Raw genomic sequence first — 20,681 nt, forward strand, 5'->3', positions numbered from 1 at the left:
CGGGAAGACAGGGGCAAAATTGAGTTTCGCCTACTTGGTATAGACCGGGTAATGAATCTGGATGAGTTTAACGCCATCTTCGGCTTTGACAGTACCGGCCACCAAGAAATCCTAAGGAACTCATGCTGTACAACAACATCAACTTTTGGGATTCCATTGCACCAAACACAGAGCCCTACAACTCCAGAAATCCATATCAACGCATCACTAGTCCAAAGATTGCGATACATGCATCGGTTCATCGCCCACACCATCATGGGTTGTGGTGATAGCCTTGGCATTGTCAACGCTAGTGAGCTATTTTTCTTATGGTGCATGGTCACCGGACAGCTGGTGTGCAATCGCTTTTCTTGTGCAACCATCTCCGATGCCTTTGCCATCACCTCACCGAGCACATAGTGCTTGGAGGCCTTGTCACCACCATTGCTCTCCACTTCGGCTTTGTTCCGTGACATCACAGATCGCGCTTTATTACATCGACCATCGAGAATTGATCAACTATCTACATATCCATGGGGATATGTAAGAAGGTGGACAACAAATGCTACTTAGTGGATGCAGAAGGAAACACCATCCCTGAGAAACGAGGCAAGGGAGGGACCCAAAGTGAGACTTCATAGCCTCAAGAAGAAAGGCAAGAGCGGATGTTCAAGAGTCCCCGTCCGAGTGCCTCCATACACACCACCATTGACAAACCCGGTCCTTACATACCAGAGCGCATGGAGACCACAATATACGGCAAGATGCGAGCTATCGAGGACAAACCTCCAGAAGCACACAATAAATCGACAAACTAGATGAGGAGGATGAGGAGGAAGATGAGCAAGGATCACCAAAGATCACCATCATCATCATCATCATCGAGGCCTTTAGAGATAGGACTATAGGATAGGATCTTTATTGTAATATCTTACATGCCCTAGTCCTAACTTGCAACCATAGGTCTCTTTTATTTACTTTATGTTCAAAAATTTTCCATGCTTAATAAATATTATGCTTCCTTAAAATTTTTGTACACTTGATCTGATTTTGCATATTATATTGACATTGAGGACAATGTCTGGTTTGAGTTTAGGGGGGGATACATTTGCACTTGCATATCATTACATGCACATCATTGCATTGTTTAAATTCAGCTACATTATTCTTGTGTATCAAAATTTTCGAGAATTTTTGAAAATTTTTGGATTGTAAATTGTGAAACTTAGCACTATAACCAAATTTTTTGTAAGCTAATAATTGGACTCCATAGGATAGAGGAATGAACGTATCTAGATGGGCAAAAAGAGATTCTAACATGTTATTTGTGAAGAAGCTAATCTCTTTTATGGAACTAGACTAGCTAAACCTCTTCATAACTATTAATTTATCACATTAAACTTGTAAAATTAGGAGAACAAATTTTGAAACACAAGCAAACTCAAAAATTGCCTCACTAGCTCTAGAACATATCTTTCGGGCCTATCGAGGCGAAATACTAGCATATGTTTGATGAAGAGATGATTAAAGCATTATTTGATACAAATTTTACCAAGACTTAGCCACCCATAAATTAAAACGTATATCCCTTATAGCCAACTTGAAACCTATGTTCATCCTTTAAAATTTATTGCTTACCCATGTTATTCACCTAGCCCCTAACCTAAACAACTACCATACCCTTTTGAGGAAGCAAAATGCATAAAGAAAATGAAGAGAGGATGTGGAACTCAAGAAAGAATGCGAGTGTGCAATTGAAGCCAAAGAAAAATTTGCCTTTCTAACCCAGCAAAAGCAATGAGTTTGAGGGAGAGGACAAAAAGGAAAGAGAAAAGAAGTCCCGAGATAAGTGTCATGGAAGCATGCTTGACAATATAAAAAGCCAAAAGCCTTTCCTCTCCACATAAAATATGTAGAAACGAACTCAGTATACTTGGATTTTATGCATACATGCTATCCTCATATTTGCATTTCCTAAAAACCTTTCATTGGCAACCAAGTTTATCCCTCTAGCCCCATTACAACCCTTTTAAAGACGTTTTGATCTTTTTCAAAAAGCACATACTACATTAGTGGAGATAAAAAATTGAGATATGCCTATAGAGTTAGAATTGAAATACTTCATCTCAATTACTTACGAAAGAGGCAGATTTGAGGAGTTAGTATTTCTTAATTCTATCCTGATAAAATAGGTTGTTTGTGGCTTATTAATGGTCTTGTATAGAGGAATAATTAGTCGAAACACCATGAAATGAGGTGAAGTTCCAAACAGGCAACTGTTAGAGCCTTTATGCCTTGAAAGAGGGGAGTTGGTATGAAGGTTAGAGGAGTTCAATTTATGCTTATTAAATTGATGGTTGTATTCCTAAGTATCCCTTGAAATGTGCTTTAAAATAGAGTTTTATTTTGCTTGAGAACAAGCAAAAGTTTGAGTTTGGGGTTATTTGATACACTTGAATTGTATAGATATTTTTGAGCACATTTGTATTCTAAATCATAGCATTTAGGCAAGTATTTTCATGCATAGTAGTTGATTTCATTAGTTTTCATAAATTCTATTGCCAAGCCCTTAATTCCATGTTTTCTGCATTATTTCGTGTGTTGGGTGAAGCCCCAAAGGATGGGAGTGCAAAGAAAAGCTTGAGAGGTAAAAACAAAGAATTATCACGATACAAAGTACACGGGCATGTAAACCAAGCCCTGCACTCCATGTAACTCTCTAGAAGAAAGTCAAGAGAATCGATGAGAAACACAAGTACACGGGTCATGTAAGTAGACCCTTGTAATCTACAGGGACCCGTGTAAGTCTCGCGCGCAAGCTTGAAGAACCTTATGGGAACAATAGTACACAGCCCGTGTAGTTGGTATAGACCCGTGTAACCTCCGTACAAAACAAGACCACATGATTCTCCTCTAGCAAGTTATACGGCCCTACTTTGCGGGCCTCGTGTACTGACACACGGGCCGTGTACTATGCTGCAGCCTATTTTCTGACTCAAATTCCCCTCCTGTTTTCTTATTCGAACGAGACTCCTAAAGCATTTGGGACTCAAAATGACCTAACCCTAGAGCAACCACTATAAATAGAAAAGAAAACATCAGAAGAGAGGTCGGTCACATCACATCTGGATCACTGAAGGTTGCTATTGTCAGGCTCTACATCAGTACCAAAAGAAGTTTCCCAGCTGAAGCTTCGCAAGATCAAAGCTACAAACTCTCTTTTGTTCCTTCGTTTCATCTCCTTAGACAGATTTTTACTATTTATTTCTTTTGCATAACTCTCTTTTTATTGTTTTTACTTTTTATCATGACATTTGCTAAACTCACCATGAGTGAGTAGTTTTCTTATTCTGGATCTAGGAGAGTAGCTCTTGTAATTATTATTATGGATGAACACTGAGTTTTATTTATTAGATTTGAGATTCGTTACTTGATTTAATTTCTTGCGATCTTAATGCACGCTATGTGTTGGTACCCACTTAGTTATGATTGTAGATATTAATTAAAAGACTGAAAGGTGAAGATTAACATTAGAAAATCAAGATCTTGAACCTGGGAATTCTGACCTAGACATAAGCTGATACCTTTGTGGAACCTAAAAATTGGTCAAAGGTCTTAAAGGATTTTAATTAATTTGATCACCACGAAAGTAGGATTCGAGTTAATTAGAATACACCCTAGATGCCTTGAAAGAGGATTTAGGATAGCTTAGGACTGATTTCCATCAAGGAAAACGATCCTCAATTCTGTAAATAAACGAGATAACAACCCTAGTATGATTCAATTGTGAAATCTTAATTCCGCATTGCTTCAAATAAATCATTTCGCTTTAAGTTTACCATTTTAGTGTTTAAAGTTAACAAACTTCATTCCCTAAGTATTCGATAGCCTAGATACCAAGATTTTAGTGTAAATTGGTACTTGCTAAATAAAATTCCTCGTGGGAATGATACTCTACTTATCACTTTATTACTTGTTAGCGATACTTGCACTTATGGTGATTGCAATATAGCTAAACACAGACTTCCACGCATACAAAAGAATCTTTGGGTTATTATTGATAGATTGACCAAGTCCCACACTTTATGCCGTTGAGGATGGATTACACTGAAAGATTGGCCAAATTGTACATTGATGATGTGGTGAGGTTACATGGAGTGGCAGTGTCTGTTGTGTCGGACAGAGATCCAAGGTTCACTTCTAGATTCTGGGGTTGTCTCCAAAAAGCCCTAGGGACTAGATTGAACTTCAGTACAGTATTCCATCCACAGACAGATGGCCACTATGAAAGGATCATTCAGATTTTGGAGGATATGCTTTGGGCTTGTGTGATTGAGTTTGAAGGGAGTTGGGACACACACTTGCCTTTAATTGAATTTGCTTATAACAACAGTTATTAGTCAAGCATCGGGATGCCTCCATATGAAGCACTTTATGGCAGAAAGTGTAAAACCCCCTTGTGTTGGGATAAAGTGGGCGAGAGGAAGTTGATTGGCCCAGGACTAGTGCAACAGATGGAAGAAAAGGTTAAGCTCATTAGAGACAGACTCAAAGTTACAATGGATAGACAGAAGTCTTACATTGGCCTAAAGAGAAGAGATATTCAGTACAGTGTAGGTGACAAGGTGTTCTTGAAAGTTTCCCCATGGAAGAGGATCATGAAGTTTGGTAGAAAGGGCAAACTAAGTCCTCGCTTCATTGGGTCGTATGAGATTCTAGAAAGAGTGGGTCCATTGGCATATAGACTTATATTGCCTCTAGAGTTGGAAAAGATTCACAATGTCTTCCATGTCTCCATGTTGAAGAGGTACAGATCAGACTTCTTTCACATTTTGCCAATAGAGGAGATTGAAGTAAATCCAGACCTGACATATGATGAAGAGCCCATAAAGATCTTGGCATATGAGGTAAAACAGCTGAGGAGTAAACAAATACCTCTAGTCAAAGTGCTGTGGGACCATCATTCAGGCTAGGAGGCTACATGGGAGCGTGAGGAGGACATGAAGAGACAACACCCACAGCTATTCAGAGATTGAGACCAGGTAAATTTCGAGGACGAAATTTATTTTTAAGGAGGGAAGAATTATAACACCCCGAACCTACGAGTTATGAATAGTACCATTTTTGGTCCGTGACTAGTACTATTCAAAGATACCTTGAGGACCAAAAATAAATACAAAATTAATTAAGATAGACACAATAAAAATTCAAGTGACCCAAAAATATAAGGACTCACCGAGTATATTGTAAAAGAGGGATTATGACCCGATAAGGGGCATTTTGGTTAATTCACTTTAAGAGTTGATTTTTGACCAAAATTTCAATCTAAGTAAATGAAAATAATAAATTGAATAATGAATAAATTTTTGAGGGAAAAATTCAAGTAAAAATATGTAAGGGAAAATTTAAGAAGTGAAAACTTAAATTTTCATTTTCATTAAGACAAAATTTAAAATTATGAATTATAGGCTTTTTATAATTAAATTCAATTATTAATTAAAAGAAATAAAATAGGTATAAAAGAAGACAAAACCCTCCCTTCCTCTCCCATTCATGCCGCCCCACCTCCCCTCTCCCTCTTTCATTATTTCTTTCTTCTTCTTTCTTCCTCCTCCATAGACACCCATCCTCCAAGCTCAATCCCTTACTTATCTTTCATGAGTTTTCCATCTAACTTATAGTAAACATCAAAGAGATCTTTGATTGAGAGATTAAAAGTAAGGGGAAACAAGAGATTAGAAGAAGTTGGAAGGAAGTCATCAAGAGGTAAGTTCTTTAATGCTCATTTAGTTATACAAACCTTTAATTAAGTTAGATTATGATGAAATTTCATAAGAAAATGAAAGAAAATATGTATGGAATCTAAACTAGGGTTTTGGCAAAATTGGAGAAAAGTTAGGGTTTGATGTCTTTGAATGAAATTGATGATGAGATTAAGCTTAGTTGAAGTAGTATACGTGATTGGGGCAAAGAAATTGCATGAAATGTGTATAAATTTAATTATGGGAGATTAGGTTCATAGGAAAATTGGAGCTTTGGTGCTAGAGAGTGAAATTAGTGTGTGTAGTATTAAATTATGATCATTTGAAGTTTATTTAGTTTGAATTGACATTGGGTTGATAAATGGAGGTAATGAAATGGTAGGATTAGGGAAAATTATAAACTTTGGTGTTTGAAAATTATGGAGTTTATGCTAGGAAGTGCCATTGATGTGTCAATGCTAAATTATAGTCATTTTGGATGAATTAAATGTGAATTAAGGTTGGTTAGTGGGAATAATTGAAGAAATAAAAATTTGAACCTAGGGCAAAATTTGCACATCGAGTTTAGTGTGTTTAATGTACATAAATTGAGTTACACAACTCCAATTGGTGTGAAACCAATTGGAAATGAAACTTAAGACATAGGGCTAGAATTTTCATAATGAGACGCAACCTAAACTACACGTAAGTTGCCTAAAACTTGGCTTGAACTTGGAGACAAAATTCGAACCCGCACTAGGATGTGAATAGTAAATTTTGCATGGCCATAACACTCTCTAGAAAACTCGATTTAGGTGATTCTTGAACCGATAGAAACTTAAAACATAGTAGAACATTTCATATGAAGAACTTAAGGCCAAATTATGGACTTAACCTAATCAAATTGCTAAGCAAATTGAATTACCAAATCGCAAAAACTGAAATCACAGATTGACTATATGAACAAAGAAACTTTGCATAGCCATAACTCTCTCTAAAAAACTTCAATTTAGACGATTCTTGAACCAATGGAAACCTAAGACATAGTATAACATTTTGTATGAAGAACACTAGACCAAATTATGGACTTAACTTGATCACATTACTGAACGAAGTTGGATCGTTAAATCATGAGAATCAAACTATAGGGTGAATAGTAACGTAAATAGTAACTGTTTTTTGGTCATAACTTGAGCTACACTAATCTGAATTAGGCGATTCAAAAAGGAAAATAAATTTAAGATCCAGATGAAAAATTTTCATGAAGAACACCTCACCAAATTATGATCGAAACTAGGTAAAAATTGGGTTCAAAGATTGGGGCACTAAGCTGTCCAAAACCAAAACTCTCTAAAATTTGCAATGCTAATTTGGGATGCATTAGACATTCATGTAATGAGTTCTTGGCAGCAATTGAGATGCATATTGAGACATTTTATTTTTGTATTTTTAGTAGAGAAAGAGGTTAGGAAGGACAAGAAATAGTGAGTAAAGAGAAAAGAGAGCATTGAAGGTTTGTGCACAACTAACCTTTTCTTCGTTTTTAAACTTGGAAATTGTTTGGAATGTGTTTATTTGAATGAGTTTGCTTTGAATAAGTTTACTTTGACTGAAACATAGTTTTTCTCTTGCATTTAAGAAATTTGGGTGTTACCACCTTTATATGGATATTATGATGAATTTAAATGTGTTTATTGGTTTATAAATTTGATTGTTGAGTGGGAAATTTTTGGAAACTGTTTTAAAACCACAGTTAGCATAACAGTCCCTTTCGAAACTCTCCAGTAATAATGGCTACTTAGGGTTGATAATTGATATTGATTATGTCTCCCATTAATAACGGTTAGTGAGGTAAGACTACATGAATACTCATTAGCTTGCTAGCCCTTCCCTCATTAATAATGGTTAGTGAGGTTGAGATTACTTTGTCGTGGTGTACAACACGGCACTGATCATGAAATTTTGTGTCATGGCCTGAACTGTGTGTTGATGTTGGCAATACTAATGCTTTGAGAATTGTGATTTATGAAGTGTGATTTCTCATTTGAAATGTTATTCCAATAAATGGCTCTTATGAACTTAGAATTATTGTGATGTTTTCATGCTTAAGAATGATGTGATTTATTATGCTTTGACAAATTGTGTTTTACCTTAAGTTTTGAAATTTTAGTTGTGCACCACTGAGTGATATACTCAGCGATAGCTTCTTTATGCTATCGCAGGTAAGGGAAAGGAGAAGGCTGCCGAGTGAGGGACTTGGAAGCAGCATTTTGGTATTAATTGTGGGTATTTACATTAGGTATACCATTGTGATTTCTTTGGATGTATTTTGTACCTATATGTATGGATGTACGGACATTGATCAGTTTGTATTAAAAAGCATTGCATTGCTATCACATTTTGAGTTTGTAACTATTTGTATTTTATTTTGAGACTTATGAAAATGTAACCTTTACAATATTTAGTTTATCATTTTTTTCAATGAAAGTTTATATTGAATTTTAACTATTCCCATGCAATTTTTCACAAAAGAATTGATAAGATAAAAAGCTATAATTTGTTTAAAATCCCTTGTAGCATAACTAATAGACTATCGGTAGGTGTAGTTTAGTAATTGATTAGATATACTACGGGAATATGTCGTGTCTTACGAGGGATAAGGTGTGACATTATAGCCGGCACTCTGTCGGATTTTCTATAAAATTTGTGAAAACTCTGAATTAAATAAAATTTCAATAAATGACATAAATGGCAAAAATTTCACTTAGTGACTTTTAATAAATATATTAAGAAATAATAAATTGATTTGGAATATGGAATAAGACAAGATAAGGTAGTTTGACACTCAGGTGACATGCCTTGCTTCTACACCAGAACTGTAAGGGGTGTCACATTTAGTGGTATCAGGGCACGATTTAGGAATTTCAGAGTCTAGATAGAGTGCATACTATTGCATTGCATTTGTAAGTATTGAGGTGACACTGATGCAAATCTGTTGTTTTTCGTTATTTTGATTAGGATATGGACCCAACATCACATAAAGAAATCGATGAAGAGGTGGAGAGCCATGCTCCCCCTGTGACTGAAACTGGAGGCAAGAGGGGACCTGCTCCACCAGTACATGAGGCACTTGCACAGCCTCCATAGGCCATGTTTTAGCAAATGGCCAAGTTTTTCAGACAGATGGCAGGAGCTATGCCACCGCCACCACCTCTACAGCAGAAATCTCACTTGGAAAAGATTAGGAAGTTTGGAGCTATGGATTTCGTGAGTAAGAAAGAAGATGACTTGGTGGCAGCTGAGAATTGGTTAGACCGAACCATAAGGCTACTGAAACAACTTCACTGCACCCCAGAGCAGAACCTGGAGAGTGCTGTGTCCTTGCTCCAAGATGATGCCTATCAATGGTAGGACACAGTAACCCATGAGGTGCAGCCAGATAGCATTACTTGAGAATTCTTCCTTATGTAGCTTAGGAAGAAGTACATTGGAAATGTATATATAGAAGATAGAAGGAGAGAGTTTATTAGTTTGAGGCAGAGACAGTTGACCATAGCAGAATATGAGAGAGAATTTGTTAGACTGAGCAGATACGGAAGGGAGATAGTCCCCACAGAAACTAAGAGGTGTAGAAAGTTTGAAGAGGGGCTAAATGATAATATCAAAATTATGATAACAGCTTTGGGGATTTTTTATTTTGCAAAACTGGTTGAAGCAGCACTGAAAGTGGAAAGGGTCAGAGTAAGTGAACAAAACAGGAAAGATAGGCAGCGTAAGAGGGAATTTGGATCAGGGCAGTCAAGTATATCGATTGATAGTAAGAAGTTAAAGGGTTCACAAGACCAGACACAGGGCCAGAGAGGCTAGGTTGGGATATCTGTAGCTAGCTCCCCAGGCACAGTAAAAAGGGGATCAGCCCTAGTGCCTGAATGTATGCACTATGGTAAGAGACACAGAGGGGAGTGCTGACTGTTAACTAGAAAGTGTTTTAAGTGTGGGGCTATGGATCATTTCATAAGAGATTGCTCTCAGAGGAGTGGTTCAATAGCTCTAGCACAAGCTGATAGATCTGCCCCTACAGCTCAAAGGGGTAAAAGACCTGGAAGAGTAGAGATGGCTAACATTTCACAGAAGGCTGCTTCTAAGACGGTCGAAAGGCCCGAGGCTAGAGTGGCATCATGGGTACATGCGATGGAGGCTCGGGAGGAACTAGACCTAGACATTGATGAGACAACACAAGGAAGTGGAGAAGCAAGGAGGTAGCAGATTCCTTGACCATTTATATCAGGTAAATTTTGAGGACGAAATTTTATTTAGAGGAGAAGAATTGTAATGCCCTCACTTTAGATAGTTTGTACATTCTACTGTTTCGGTGACCAATGTCTGTCCGAATAGCCAGAATGCCTGGAACTATATTTAAACTAGAGTGAGAAGTCATAAATAATTCAAATAACGGTAAGAAAAGTTAAGGAAAAAAAAATTTAGCAATGAAATACAATGAAATTAAATGAGTCGGTGCCCTAGCGAAGGGTGACCTAATGAAAGTTGCTGTGAAGATAGCTAATAGCCCTAAACCTAAGGGAAATTCCGTGAAATAATTTTTGGGACTCCAAAGAAGATTCATTGAGGTTTCGATGGTATTAGAATGCCAAGAAAATGCTTAGAAAATTTTATTAATTGGTACAGACAATTTTAGTCCGTTAAGCCAAATGGAGGGCATTTTGGTCATTTCGCATTTAGAGACAATTTTTGACTGACTTCTCCATTTAAGTAAGTGAATTACATGATATAAAATATAAATAAATATTGATGAAAAATTAATTAAAAATGAATAGAAAAGAAAGAGAAAGAAAAAGAATTAAATGCCTAATTATGACATCATAATGATGTCATTTAAAAGCTCCCACCAATCACATTTAAATAAGCCATTATAAACCAATTAAAAAGAGATAAAATGAGGTAAAATTAAAAATCAATTTGCCTTCTTCTTCCCATAACCAGCCGAACTCCCTTCCCTAACCCATCCTCCATGAAAGTTTCATCAAGCTCCAAATCCCACCAAATTTCACCCTAAAACCACTAGCTTGCTTCACTAAAAATTGATCTTGCATCTTGAACAACCTCTAGGTAGAAATTAGAAGAATAAATTAAGAAGATTGACAAGCTTAAGTTGGATCTCAATAGAGGTTAGTGTCCAATTTCTTCTCTATCTCACTCAAGTCATGTTTAAGGACATGATATAAGTTGAAATTGTAAGAAAATAGAATGAAATTTATATGTATGTATCCCCATGATTTCGGCAGCCTTGGGATGGTTAGAGTTTGAAGAATTTCTTTAAATTAAAGTAGAATGCTAGCTGCCCTTGACATGAATTTCATGATTAGAACATGAATTGTAGGTGTAATGCAAGAATTGAAATTTGAGAATTTGGGGTTTTGAGTAAAATTAGGGTTTTGGTCATGCGATGGTTGATGAACATTTTAAAGGTCAATTAGTGACCATTTAGTAAGGTTTGACCATAAAATGAGACAATTTGTGGCATTGGATTGTGAGTTGGCTAGGCTACCCTTTGTGATCCATTCTGGACCACTAGAGTCTTGTGTGGTTGGAGAGCCTTAACTGAACTTGTATAGCTCCAATTGGTGCAAAGCTAATTGAACATGAAATTAGACACATAATTAAACATTTTTTGTGAAGAAACTATGCCTAGAAAACTAACTTAGGTTGGCCTAAAAATTTACCTAATCTGGGTAACACACATGTTGCCCTGGAAAAGTGACCAAATGAATAGTGTTTGTTCAAATAGTTATAACTTAGTGTAGAAATGTCCAATTGACCTAATTTTTATGTCAATGGAAAGCTTAGACAATTTAGAACAACTTTCATGAGGAGCACAAGTCCAAATTTTGATCGTAAGCCATCCAAATGCTAGCCAAAATCGTGGTACCAAACCGCCAAATGGTTCCTAAATTCTTGGTACTAACCAATCCGGCTAGTTATGATTAATGTGCCATAACCTAAGCTACAAAACTCCAAATGGAGTGATTCAAAAATGGAATTAAAGAAGACACAATAAGGAACAATTTTGATGAAGAGAGTATAGCCAAATTTTTACTGTAAACAGGCCTAATGGAACAGTGAACTTAGGTGAACCAAAACTTAAAATTTAAGATTATGTCCATTAAGCTTAGAATTGAATTTGGCAACCAATGCCAACATATATAATATTCAAAATGTGGTATGTTGGTTTTATTAGAACTAACATACCCATTGATTATGAAAAAGTCTACATTTTGGTTGACTAGCAAAATGAATAGTAACCAATGAATATCAAATGCAAAGAATTACATAATAAAATTTTATAACATATCTTAGTATGCCTAGTGTGATTGGTTTGGATAGATTGGCATGCCAATAGAGTTCTGATAGCAGTACTGCATGTAGCATTATGCCATTATGTGATTTATGGCTTTTGTGGCCATTCTGTGATATCATAGCTTTAAGCCTTTCCAACACTATTGAGATATTTGGCCTTGTGCCCGATGATTACTATGGCTATTTAGTTGTTCTGTTGCACACCGGAAGACACTTTGTGATTGAGGGTGTGATGGCCCGAGGTACTTGGTACCTAATGCCAGTTTACCCATTTATCCAGTCCGGTTAACTGTATAGGTTACTTGGGCAGTTAAATTAAGTCTTAATAAATTATTAATAACTAATGTACCAAATTGATAAAATTATTAATAATTATAAAAAATTTTACACTGCATAAAATATTAACAACAAATCTGCATAAACATTTATTTTATTTTATTTCAGTTTATTTTTATTTTATATTGGCACCACTAAGTTTTATGCTTAGCGCGTCGCTGTTTGCCATGCGTAGGTACAAGAGTTACAGAGAGAGATCCCAGCAGACCCCAGACTGGAAGGGAGTCTCGATCTGTATAGAGTCAGAATCACCTTTCATCTTCAGTGCATCATTGGTAGGACCCTTAGGTTCCTTTTGGATTTTGTATTTGCATTTTGTAGTAAATATTAGTTTTGATTTGTAAGTTATGAATTCATGTACATTGTAAACTTATGTAATTATATGTTGATGTAAATATTTTGTAAATTTTTGTTAATTAATAAAATTTGAGTATTTCTTATTATATTTGAGCCTGAATGTGACATGAATCAAAGAAAATGAAATTGTGGAATTGTGTTAAAAGTTTAGTCGATTTAAAATTTATGTATGATTATTTGGGGTTTAGTACTTGAATAATATTTTGGTTGTGTTCTTTTTCTGTTTCAGAAGAATTTTTTTTTAAAATTATCGCCGACACTCTGTCGGATTTTATATAAAATTTGCGAATACTCCGAATTAAATAAAATTTCAATAGATGACATAAATGGCAAAAATTTCACTTAGTGACTTTTAATAAATATATTAAGAAATAATAAATTGGTTTTGAATATGGAATAAGACAAGATAAGGTGCTTTGACACTCAGGTGACATGCCTTACTCGCTACATCAGATGAGTAAGGGGTATTACATTTAGTGGGAGCCCGGCTTAGGCTGGACATGGCGTAAAGCTCCTTTAAAAGATAAGGAAACACATCCCACATTGGAATGGGAGGAAAAGGTAATGATATATAAAATGGGGGAACTAATTACAAGAGGCGCCTTTTGGTGGAATAGCCTGGAGAGTTGGAAGAACTCCAGGGTTAAGCGTGCTCGCTTGAGAGAAATCCTAGGATGGGTGACCTCCTGGAAAGTTCTCCATTTCACCAATGGGACAAAACCGTGAGGCTTACGACTAAAGTGGACAATTCCTCTAGTGGTTAGAGCCCGACTGTTACAATTGGTATCGAGCCGACACTCCTCAAGACGTGTGAGAGCGAGGACACTCAAAGCTTAAGGGGATGAGGAGCCCAGCTTAGGCTGGACGTGGTGTAAAGCTCCTTTGAAAGACAAGGAAATACGTCCCACATCGGAATGGGAGGACAAGGTAATAATATATAAAATAGGGGAACTAATCACTAGAGGCGCCTTTTGGTAGAATGGCCTAGAGAGTTGGAAGAACTCCAAGGTTAAGCGTGCTCATTTGAGAGAAATCCTAGGATGGGTGACCTCTTGGGAAGTTCTCCATTCCACCTATGGGACAAAACTATGAGGCTTACGGCCAAAGCGGACAATTACTCTAGTGGTTGGAGCCTGACCGTTACAGGTAGAATGCTTGCTCATGTGTAAAATTGATACCCCCCCCCCCCCCTCCCCTGGTTTTTCCTAACTTGTTATATTTATATCTAGTGTAAAAGACCTTAAATCAAAGTCCTAATAGCTTTGGAAGTCCATTGGTTAAAGCAAGAAGGAAGAAACGTAGAGGTTGGGATTCTTTACTGGAGTCTATGCACGGCCCATGTAGTATTTATTATGATTCGGCCCGAGGGTCATAACTGGCAATAAGATTCTAACCTATGGTGAGTTCTACAACTAAACTTGAATAAAGAAAACAAAGAGAAAACATCAGAAGAAACAGAATAAAAGAACCCATAATGAGAAATTGTAGGTTTAGATTTTTGGAACTTTGGCTAGAAATCTCCTCTAGTAATCTTGTTAAATAATCTCTTCCTTGGTTTTCACAAAGGTAGAATGCTTGCTCATGTGTACAAGTTGAGTCTCCTCCCCTTTTCCTAACTTGTTATATTTATATCTAGTGTAAAAGACCTTAAATCAAAGTCCTAATAGCTTTAGAAGTCCTTTTGGGTAAAGCAAGAAGGAAGAAAAGTCGAGGTTAGGATTCTTTACTGGAGTCTATGCACGGCCCATGTAGTATTTGTCACGATTCAGCTCGGAGGTCATAACCGGCTCTAGGGAACGAGTTAGCTTAAGGTTGTCGAAAACTATAGCAAGCTTGAGACTATAGACTTTAAACTTCTAAGGCCCACATAACTACTTTGGAACTTTTCTTAAAGTTTAAGGGAGGTTATTTCCTCCCTAAGATTCAAACTCAACAGAAAGAGCTTAAAACTTAAGTGTATTATGTGGAAATTTCTTTTTCTGTTTTTATCTTTCATTATCATTATTATTGTACTAAACTTTATTTTTACAAAACTAAGCTATTTCTGTAACTTTTACATGACTGCTGTAAACCACATAACTTTCTTTGAATTGTTTTCCTAGGAAGAGCATGCTAAAGACCTTTACTTTCTTATCTCTGTTATGGCAATTCAACATTATCATACATAAACTTCAGAAAAGTTCCCTTAAGGGACTTCTTTTTCTTAGTCATAGTATTTTAACTTTAACTGCATCCTATTAATCACACTAACTTTACTTCTTTGTGCACATTAGGTCTACCCTTGGTATTGAAATACCTAAAAGGGTCATTGATTACCCCAGTAGAATTTCATTAAATTTCCCAAATTTAGTGTGACAATAGGACAGTACTTTACTCTATCTTTATTACATAATTTATGCAACATAGGTTAGTTAATTATGGAGAGGTCCTAACTTTTGGTCCTATTCTTCTAACATTTTCATTTCTCTAAAACATCTATAGAACTCCATATCCCATTTCAATCTAAAGGAAATCATTCACTACACATGCATCTATACAACTCGCTAGTAAGCACATTCTCATACTATATACACTACTTATACATGCCCACACAAAGACATATGATATACAACCATCATACTACTATACACTTTAACATTACATACCCATACATCATAATCAAATTGCATACTTGAACTAAAACTTATACATAAGACATTACATAACTTAAACAAATCTACACTATTACATAATTATTCTTTTACAATCCAAGCCTTCCTAGGTTCTTATGCATCTATTACCTAAAAAATTGTTTTGGTTGGGTAAGGCGTGAGCTGGGAGGCTTAGTAAGCATAAACTACTTAAAACAGTCACATAAAATCTTTACATTACATAATATGATTGTCAAACACATGAATGCATCATTTCATCAAACATGTGCAAACATGGTAGTCATGTCACTAGTGACTTCCTTATAATCCAATGTGCTCGGCTCATATAGAGGCTCCTCAAGACTTTTGCTTAAAATATCTAATGTGCACAGCTCATGTAGAGACTCCTCAGGACCTCCACTTAAAACATGACATGTGCTATATACCAAGGGCCTCGTAGGGACCTCACTTGAATTTTTGGAACCACAACATACATAACATAATGCCATATACCATTTGGGAGTCAGTGGCTCATCCATAATCTGCCTCACATCATAAACATATATGCAAACATCAAGTATGGTTCTAATGCATTGCAATTGCACCCTAATATCAATGCATTTCATGATGCATGATTATGCTTAAAGCAATAATTAAAGTAATTAAAAGTCATTTGAAACTAATTTAAGCAATCTATACTTACCTCTTATAGTACTTATTCATTTGCTCTTACCCCAGATTTGGCAAGTAGACTTGATTTCATGTGTGCTTCTAGGATTTTCTGACATCAAACCAACTCAAGGCCTGACTTCCTTGAACCTTGATCATCAACTCTGGTTAAGTGATGAAATAACAAACATATCAATTGCATATCCTAGACTCCCTAAAAACATGTAAAGTACCTTTAATATACATCATCTAGGTCCTTTTGGATCATAAAAAATGGTTTTGGAGCCTTAAAACAAAAAGAGAAATAAGGCCAGTGGAACTAACTTTGGCTACTGAAGTAAAAGGCTTTGGCTACCAACATCTTGAATCTTAAATGTACTTCAGTCCAATAGCGGTTGCGGTTATCAAAGTTTTAAACTTTGACTACTGAACCTAAAAATTTTTAAACTTTGACTATTGAACTCAAAAATTTTCTAGATTTTCTCTAGAAACTGCATGACTCTAGCTACTAAAATAATGGTTTTCGGCAGCTGAACCTGGAAATTTCCAGAATTCCTAAGTCAAAAACCTACATTAACTCAACCCAAACATCATCAAAACTTATATCTATGCTCCAAAACACAATCCAAATCTCTCAACACTTAACTAGGGCCTAAAACAACTTGAATTCAAGCTCAAAGTCCACATGCATCCATCATGAACATGAATTTAAGGTTCTACTAAACTTCAAACAAAACATTAACATATATCACTTCATTCCATCTAGGAAAACTAGCCAATTTAGGCTTATAAACACCTTAAACTTGACAAATTCATAACACGACATGTAATTGCAACCAAAAAATGTCAAAAACCCTAACATGCAAGAATATCCCCAAGCTTACCAAAGTTCACAAACTTTTTCAAACTACACAAGAAATTAAAGCTTCCTAACCTAACTCTCATAAGCATGGTTAAACTCTACTAAAAGATCAAAAAGGGAAGAAGAATGACCTCTTTTCCCTTGAACTTGAATTGAGAGAACTGATAGTCCAAGCTTCAATTTACTCTGACTTGACTTCCCAAAAGAGAATTCAAGCATCAAGGTGTCTAAAACATGCAGTTGCCCAAAGAATTTCAAACTTACACTCTTTCCATGTAACAGTAAATGAGGGAGAGAGAAAAAAAACTTATTTTCTTTCAAAAAAATGAAACTAAGCGGATCATTTATACCCTTGCTATAGATAGGACTTTCAGCTACTAGAGTCCATTCTATCCAAAAGGATATTTCAATAGTAAAAAAGAATTTCAGCTGCTGAAAGTCTAACTTTTAACTGTCAAAGTTCCTTCTGCCCATAAGGATATCTTAATTTCTTTTCTTAACAAAACATGCTTAAAAACCCACATATAACCTAGACTCTTAACACACCAAATTCATACATACATATACTCATATACATCTTACCACCATTCCCTTACCCATAAAAGCTCAAGTTTCATGAGAACTTCCTATCAACGATAGTAATTCTGACATCGAAAAATGGTGAGTGTTACAGTATTGCACTGGGAAGGGTCGTGCAATGCTTTATACTACTTTATGCCTAAAGTTTCCTCTTGTCTAGAAGATATGGTGTAGGTTTCACATCTTACCCTCTCAGAAGGCATAACATAATCCCGTAGAATACCTAATGAACTACCGAACTTCACCTACCGATAACTTATTAAGTATCCTACAAAGGATTTTGAAAAAAAAAATCTTACTTTTATAAGTGGTGAGCATTTTTTTAATAAATATTAAAACATTTAATTAAAGTTAAAAACTAGTTAAAATTTTTTGCCTATTTTATTTTTTCGTAAATTTTATAAAAATTTCGGCAGAGTGTCGTCTGTATTTTGAGAAAACAGTTCTTCAAATACCTATAAAAAGCACTTCTAATTATTTATCAATTCGCAAAATCCTCCCAACCGATTTCAACATCATTTCTCAATTTCCAAAAATTTAAATCCACAATTTCCAATTCAAATATCATCCGAAATATTACTAATTACTTTCATTCAAATTAAAATAAAATACTTCCATTCATATGTAATTAAATGTAAAACAATTTATATACATCATACTAAAAATTTACATTAGGAAAATCCAAACTAAAATTTATTACAAACTTTATACAAACTGCTCAAGACTAGTTTTACATGTCCATATCTTTACATACATTACTTACATCAAAATAAATTTTTACAGTCAGGGTATAAAATATACCAGATAGACTTCAGAGTAGGTAGCTCCTCTGTCTCAAAGAACTCACTCTCATCGCTCTTCTAGTCTCTATATCTCATGATAAAGAATAATGTCATCACGAGTACTAGGACTCAGTGGTGCACAACATACTAAAATAATCTTTATGCAGAATTTAAATCATATTTATTCAAAAATTAAACTGAACATGAGAATTAAATACAAAACATAAATTATGAGATTTTAATCCAAGCAATTTCATTTCAAAGTGTCAAAACCAATTTCATAAAACCCACAGTTATATCATGCCGTTCGAAACAAATATCATCTTAATAGCCAGAGGCTTATGAGAAGTCACATCGCAAGGCTAGCTAGCTCAAATATATGGGAACCCATTCTTTTTCTTCTTCTACTGGCACATACCTCAACACTTCAGCCAGAGAAGGAATCAAAATTCGAAACTGATTTTCCCCACTAGTCATGCTAGTGAGGTATTTAAATATATGATCATGACACTGTGGTTTCAAAACTTATCTTAGCAATTTACTAAACATTTATGCCATCTCAAATAGACACAAATAACTTTCAACAATTTAAATCAAAATCATAATAAATATTTTATCACAATGATATCACAATTCAATATTTCAATTTATTCAAAACAATATGCATAAGAAAATTTATAGAAATTCTATGTTGTGCACAAACTTTATATGAGTCACCTTTTGGCCTTGACTCGACAACTCGGATTCCTTCCCAGTATTATTTTCCACGGAAACACACAGTTTCACAGTATTTCAGTATCATAACTTAGCATAAATCCAAAAATAAATTTAAATTCACTTTTACCTAGCTCTAATGTGCTAAACTTGACGTTCTTTAAAATTTGTGTTTCGAGGTTACTATTCACGACACTATTTAAGTCTTTAGGCTTATAAACACCTTAAACTTGACAAATTCATAACACGACATGTAATTGCAACCAAAAAATGTCAAAAACCCTAACATGCAAGAATATCCCCAAGCTTACCAAAGTTCACAAACTTTTTCAAACTACACAAGAAATTAAAGCTTCCTAACCTAACTCTCATAAGCATGGTTAAACTCTACTAAAAGATCAAAAAGGGAAGAAGAATGACCTCTTTCCCTTGAACTTGAATTGAGAGAACTGATAGTCCAAGCTTCAATTTACTCTGACTTGACTTCCCAAAAGAGAATTCAAGCATCAAGGTGTCTAAAACATGCAGTTGCCCAAAGAATTTCAAACTTACACTCTTTCCATGTAACAGTAGCTGAGGGAGAGAGAAAAAAAACTTATTTTCTTTCAAAAAAATGAAACTAAGTGGATCATTTATACCCTTGCTATAGATAGGACTTTCAGCTACTAGAGTCCATTCTATCCAAAAGGATATTTCAATAGTAAAAAAGAACTTCAGCTGCTGAAAGTCTAACTTTTAACTGTCAAAGTTCCTTCTGCCCATAAGGATATCTTAATTTCTTTTCTTAACAAAACATGCTTAAAAACCCACATATAACCTAGACTCTTAACACACCAAATTCATACATACATATACTCATATACATCTTACCACCATTCCCTTACCCATAAAAGCTCAAGTTTCATGAGAACTTCCTATCAACGATAGTAATTCTGACATCGAAAAATGGTGAGTGTTACAGTATTGCACTGGGAAGGGTCGTGCAATGCTTTATACTAATTTATGCCTAAAGTTTCCTCTTGTCTAGAAGATATGGTGTAGGTTTCACATCTTACCCTCCAGAAGGCATAACATAATCCCGTAGAATACCTAATGAACTACCGAACTTCACCTACCGATAACTTATTAAGTATCCTACAAAGGATTTTGAAAAAAAAAATCTTACTTTTATAAGTGGTGAGCATTTTTTTAATAGATATTAAAACATTTAATTAAAGTTAAAAACTAGTTAAAATTTTTTGCCTATTTTATTTTTTCAGAAATTTTATAAAAATTTCTACAGAGTGTCGCCTATATTTTGAGAAAACAGTTCTTCAAATACCTATAAAAAGCACTTCTAATTATTTATCAATTCTGCAAAAATCCTCCCAACCAATTTCAACATCATTTCTCAATTTCTAAAAATTTAAATCCACAATTTCCAATTCAAATATCATCCGAAATATTACTAATTACTTTCATTCAAATTAAAATAAAATACTTCCATTCATATGTAATTAAATGTAAAACAATTTATATACATCATACTAAAAATTTACATTAGGAAAATCCAAACTAAAATTTATTACAAACTTTATACAAACTGCTCAAGACTAGTTTTACATGTCCATATCTTTACATACATTACTTACATCAAAATAAATTTTTACAGTCAGGG

This window comes from Hevea brasiliensis, chromosome 13 (assembly GCF_030052815.1).
Source record: "Hevea brasiliensis isolate MT/VB/25A 57/8 chromosome 13, ASM3005281v1, whole genome shotgun sequence".
Classification (NCBI taxonomy): Eukaryota; Viridiplantae; Streptophyta; class Magnoliopsida; order Malpighiales; family Euphorbiaceae; genus Hevea; species Hevea brasiliensis.